The following is a 6,169-nucleotide window of genomic DNA, read 5'->3' as shown; positions in this document are numbered from 1 at the left end:
GCATGATTAGTGATGGATCAACTCTAATTGCAACACAGACAGTTAGCAGAATTCGGGATTATGTTAACGCTCTAAGTGTTTAATGATGAATGAGTCATATGTCAGGCTGTGACAAAAGGCTTCACTCTTTAAACAAGAGATGCCTGGTTCTGGCACATTATTAATTTCTGAAGCTTAAATCCGGGATAACTGGATTTAGGAGGTTAATCCCTATTTCATTATAATTCCTTGTAATAGATTTTGGCCTCTTCTCTCCCCTCTCCCCACTTTCACATGTTGTCTAATAGATTTAAAAAACAAACAAACAGGGCCTCCCTGGTGGCGCAAGTGGTTGAGAGTCCGCCTGCCGATGCAGGGGATACGGGTTCGTGCCCCGGTCTGGGAGGATCCCATATGCCGCGGAGCGGCTGGGCCCGTGAGCCATGGCCGCTGAGCCTGCGCGTCCGGAGCCTGCGCGTCCGGAGCCTGTGCTCCGCAACGGGAGAGGCCACAACAGTGAGAGGCCCGCATACCGCAAAACAAACAAACAAACAAACAAACAAACAAGAAAATCCTTCTTTGGTAATGAGAAGTTTCTGCAAGAAGGCTCTCAACCTCAAGGGTTTTGAAACTATAATATACTGCAGAGAAGAGCCAGTGCTTTCTGCAAAGGGGTTTATTGGAGGAGATTCGATCAAGGAAGTATTCCAAGAACCTGAATCCTGAGGAGCCAGGCAGGCAGGATTCGTGGGAGGGCTGAGGGGGGTTGATGGTGTGCAGGAGCAAGGACCTGACTCAGGAGAGCTTAGGAGACCATTCAGGTCTGGTCTGAAACTGAACAGAAGGGCTGGGTTGAAAACAAGGTGGTTGCCAGGGTTGTAAGGTGGGATTTGGACAGGGATGAGAGCCTGGCTGGTTCCTGGAGGCAAGAGAAGCTCTTGCCTGGAGCTTGCAGGTGGGCATCTGCCTAGGTGTTCCAGAGGATGATGACCATGACGATGGAGGGGGCCAGGAAGAGCAGGTAGAGGCTGAAGAGCAGGGTGTCCATCATGTGGCTGAACTGCATCCACAGGCTGACCGAATGCTGCTTCTGAGCCTCGTCTTCCTGCTGGGCCCTCGCTGACCCAGGGCACTCAGTTAGCTCTGCCCCTCTGGGACCTGGCACCTTCCCCACCAACTCCACGGGCTCCTTCACACCTACGGAGAGACAGAGACTCAGCTGTGGGCTGCCAAGGTCAGCTGGGCGGTTGTGGGGGCAGGAAGGAGGCGGGAGCAGAGAAGGGGAGGTGATGGGAGAGGACGCGTGGGCAGTGCGGATTTCCCTCACCAGGCAGGTGGGCAGGGCTGAGGCCCGTGTTCCCTTCTGGGGTGCAGCGGGGCAGCGTTTCCTTGGGCTGGTGCAGTGTAGAAGCAGGGAACGGAGCCAGCGAGGCCTGGGTGGGGGCTGGGTGGTGGCCAGGTGCAGCAGGTAGGTGATGAAGATGGTCTCCAGCAGGCGGACCACCATCAGTGACAGACACAGGGCAAAGTAGACACCTGGAGGGAAGTTGGGTCTGCCTGAGGGCCAGAGGCACCAGCCAGGGACTTCTTGTTTCCTCTTTTCCCGGAGGGCCCATTTGCAGGATCTCTTTTTACGCTGACCTGGTTTCATTGGTCCCTCTCCCCACTCCATCCCCCACCTTGCTTTTCTTCTCCTGATGGAGGGAGGGGCCATACTGATGAGGGGGGCTACCACTGGCAGGGAGTAAGTCATTCAACGTCATGAGCAGGAAGACGTTGTAGCCCCGCAGGAGTGTCATCTTGAATGGGGCACAGTTCTCACTTTCTGCCGGCAGGTAGAAGCTGAGGGCGTCGATGGCTATCAGAAAGCTCCTGGGCACCAGGAGGCTTATGACGTAGAGGCTGGGCCTGCGCCTGACGGCCACCTGGTGGGGAGGGGAGAGGGAGGCAACTGAGGAGAAGCCTGGGAGGCTGCCAAGCCAGTTAAAAGCAAGATACTGTTTTAGGTACTGGAGATTTATCAGTGAAAAAAGTGATAACAATTTCTGTCCCTGTGGAGCTTATTTTCTCGTGGGAGAGCTTACATTCTGGGGGAGGACATAAGCTATGCATCTAAGGAGAAGATCTCATCCAGGGCCCCTGAGCTCTCATAGAAGATGATTTGGTCATACTCATTGGTGCCCACAGTCATCTTCATCATTCTTTGATGGATAGCCTGAAGTACCCATTCCCCCTTGCTCCAAACGACGTTCTGTGATGTTTTCAAAATCTCCTGCATGTCCTCCTCCATGCCCAACACCATGTTCTGCACTGCAAAGGAGATCCAGGCAACTCAGCTTCCCCCAGCGCTCCCAACCTCTTTGCCCAGACTGTTGGATTCCTTACCACTTAACTTTCACACCCCTTTCGGTGAGATTCCCTCACTGTTCCCAGCTTTCTATCCTCTTCTTCCCAAACCCTTTCTCTAGCTCTCAACATGTGAGCCTCACTCACCTGTGTAGATGAAAGAGCTGGAGGTGAGGGTGCAGTTCTGTTCATCAAAGGGGAAGTAGATGCCAGGTTGCAGATGCTGGTCACCTGCATTGGTGTACTGTATTCGATGTGATCATCACTGTTGACATAAGCCATGAGACCTGGAGGGGTCTGATCCATATCCATGCTGTGTGTGAGAAGGACAGGGAGGTGAGTGCTGTGGGTTCCCCATCAGACTTGGCCTTCTTCCTCTCTCAGGTCACCCATTCCTGTGCTCCAGCCCCACTCATCTGACCTCCCCCTTCCACCTATTGCCATGTTTTGGGGGTTTCAGATGCTGCTCCTTTCTAAGGTGAGTCTTTGTGTGGCCCCTATTGGTTACTCATGCTCTTCCCTGGAGATATGGTCTCCTTCTTACTTTTTTCAGCCCCGATACTCACAACTCCTTGATGAAAATATCTGGAAGCCACAGGTTCTCAGTTGCCACGCTCAGCTTCCTGATGCCCCCACATTCCACTGGGTTCCACCTAAGGAATGGATTGTACCAGATCTAGAGGAAACCGTGGTGTGGGACAAACAGGGGGTGGGAACTTGTCTTAGTCTTCCTCTGTCTCTTGCACTTTACATTCCTTTTTTTACTCATTTCTTTACTCTCCCACCCTCTCTCTGGTGACAGCTGTCACAATGTCACTGACAAAGTTTTACTTGCTTCCACTTCCCCCTCAGTGGTCTCAAGGGAGACCTTGAGCTTGGCTTTGGATTCCCTGTGTTGAAGCCACTTAAATATTGGTTTCCATGACCTTAGTTTATGCCACTTGCTCCCTGAGCCCCATCTCTGCCCTCCTTAAACTGGCAGAATAATCAGGAAGTTTTATGTTTTCATTTTTGGCTGGTTCTGTATGAATTTGTCTAATTTGTGGGTATTCTCAGCTTTATCCATTTTAATCTGTGAAGTTGGACCTTGGAGTGGAAAAAGAGAGGTATCATAACAAAGGGGAAACTGAGTCTATCTTACCACATTTAGCCACAGGAATGATGTCATCAGTTAAAGATGTGTATCCTGGAAAAACAATTTTCATCCATTAATTTTATGAAGTCAGGTCCAGTGCCACCACCCACCTCTTACTCATTTCCAAGGCTGTTCTGTGTGGCAATTATGATATTTTTCATAAGCCACTAAAAATGGTAGGTCATATCATCCAGTGTACATGAGAAATGCAAGTGAAAGCACCAGTATGAGAGTCCATTGGGATCATGTTTCTTGTGGCGCATTCCCAAAAAGGGAGAGCTTTTACCTGCAGTGATGTCATTGTAGCATTCCCTGTCATTCCTCCCTACCCCATAGACTGAGCTTTTAATTTTACAAAATCCAGTCAGGGAACCCACTGCTCACCACTAGACCATTACAGAGTTGGGTCAGGACTTACTACTTCCAGGATGGCAGACAGGGTGAAGGAGATGTGGACATGAGTGGGGATGCTGAAGCTGGTGACTGGACGGAAGGCCTTTCTGTCAAACACTTCTTGGAAGACAGCGGGATCCACCCCATGCTGGTCGAATCCTGAGCAAGTGATGGTGAAATTGTCTCCTCTTCCTGTAGAGAGCAGAGACTGTGAAAGGAGTGCCAGCACTGGGGTCTGGGAAGTGTTTCTGCACAGAGAGACAACAGGGGTCATGGGAGAAATGTCTGGACTCCTCCTTCCTGGACCAGGGAGCTTGGGCTGGGCTGGTAGGCAAATGGTGGAAGTTGATGAGGTGAGCTGAGTCAGAGCTCCATCCTCAATTCCATTGTCTCTCTCTCTATGCAAAACTTGCCTAAATGTGTATGCAAACTCAGTCCTGACCACCACTTTTTAGTGTCTGTTGTGTTCTTAACAATCTCACCACAAACCTCTGTCCTTGAGCCGTTTGGGTGAATGTCAGTGACAGATTTTGCAATCACAGTTCTCCTCCTCACTATATGAACAGGGCATAGATGGTCATGAACTAATGATGAGAGAAATAATCAGGTAGGTAGTGAGCAATCTGTGGGACCATAAGGAAGGAACCCCTTAAAGAAGGAACTCAGTTTTCAGTTTAATGGTATATATTGTGTCCTTGCTTTGTGCTCTAATTGTTCTCTTCTAAAACTCAGGACTCATCACCACTGAGACTATCTTAAAAAGAGTTCCTTGATACCCATCTTATACCCAAACCTTTTCTTGTCATACTTTGTGGGGCAGAAACAGAGAATGTATGTGGTAACATCTTCTGATCGAGTCTGTTTTTATCTGTCTCTGATGTTGTCCTATCCCTTATTGCTTATTCTGAATAATGAACAAGAAATTACTCTAGACTGGGAAAATTGTACTGAAAAAGTTTCCCTCTTTCACAATAGATCTTCTCTTCTACCTCCTTCCCCTTGGCATCTTTCTTTTCATTTGCTTAAGGGAACTGAGAAAGAATTTTCTTCTTCTCAATGTCAGTCGATACCCAGAAACCATGGGGTAGATTATATGCCTGGAAAGAGAATGACATGGGGAAAGGGAAGAGGCCCATAGATGTATGGGGAGTGGAGAAACAGATTAAGAGAGGCGTCAACTAACTGTTTAGGGCCCTAAAAAGAGCTACAAATCTGTCAGTGTCATGAGTTTCTGTTTTTATCAAAATGAACACCCAGTCATTGACTGTCTAGAAATAAAAATTAGCCTGGTTTCTCTGTTTCCCAGAAGTTATATGGATGCTATGCTCTTGCTCTTGTCCCATCTTACCTTGAAGCAGCAGGTGGAGAATGAGGCAGAGGAGGAATCCTTCCCCATGGAGCCAACCTCTTTCCATCTTCCTCTCCTTGGCTCTTCTCTGGGGACTTAGTGATAATGTTGACCTTAAAAGACCATAGGCCACACCTCAAGCCTTAGCTTTGAATAATTCAGGTGTCAGGTAGCGTTAGCCATCTCTCTAATGAGCACCCCCAGTGACAACAGAATATCATGGAGGACTACCCCACCCCATGCCCTAACTAGACCTCAACCTGGTCTCCAAAAGTAATCTGACAACTTGGTTTGGAGAGGAGGAAGAAAAAATATTTGGTCACTGGAGCAGTGCTAATGGCTTCCTCATACTTTAGAGTCACTCTGGCATATAATGCACCATAGGAAGGGCACAAAATGACTCTATTGCCTTCACGTGGCACACGTGCTTATTTTAACCCTGCTGCCATCTTTCAAAAAAATTGCGGTGGGGGGTCTCCTTTTATATAATCAGCTTTAGACGCTGAGGTTTTAAATATGACTTCTGTACTGGCAAGTCTTAACTTTTGATTTTTTTTTGCGTGTGTCAAAAGCAATTTTGACCCAGGTATACTGGAGAAGGGGGTGGGGTGGAGGGGAGATCACAGAGTTTTCAGTAGAAGTTGCTTTATGAGGTCATGACCAACCAGCCTGCAAATTCATGTTGTTTTTGGCCCTGCTAGTGTTTTTAGGAAATTAGTTAGTTGTCAACATTTTAAAAATGGGGAGATTTCATGTAAAAACTGTTTCTGGCTTTGTTTGAAAAATAAGATCAAGCAGTACTGGGCTCACATTTCTGCTTGCCAACAATGCTTTCTGCCAAAGCTAAGAAGTGGTTAAGCCCTTTGGATGGAGAATATTTCTCTCTAGATCATCACAGTTTCTGTCACCAATATCGTCTTATTCCTGACCAGCTCCCCTCATTTACGTTACCTGCTTGGCCTTGGTTG

General features: G+C 48.2%; 1 pseudogene; it reads right to left on the bottom strand.

The window, feature by feature from the left end:
- Nucleotides 1-946: 946 nt before the first annotated feature.
- LOC132491219 (5-hydroxytryptamine receptor 3C-like) lies at nucleotides 947-5,268 on the bottom strand (annotated as a pseudogene).
- Between the last annotated feature and the right edge of the window lie 901 nt (nucleotides 5,269-6,169).

Source organism: Mesoplodon densirostris, chromosome 5 (genome assembly GCF_025265405.1).
Source record: "Mesoplodon densirostris isolate mMesDen1 chromosome 5, mMesDen1 primary haplotype, whole genome shotgun sequence".
Taxonomy (NCBI): Eukaryota; Metazoa; Chordata; class Mammalia; order Artiodactyla; family Ziphiidae; genus Mesoplodon; species Mesoplodon densirostris.
This window is presented reverse-complemented; position numbering and strand designations above follow the sequence as displayed.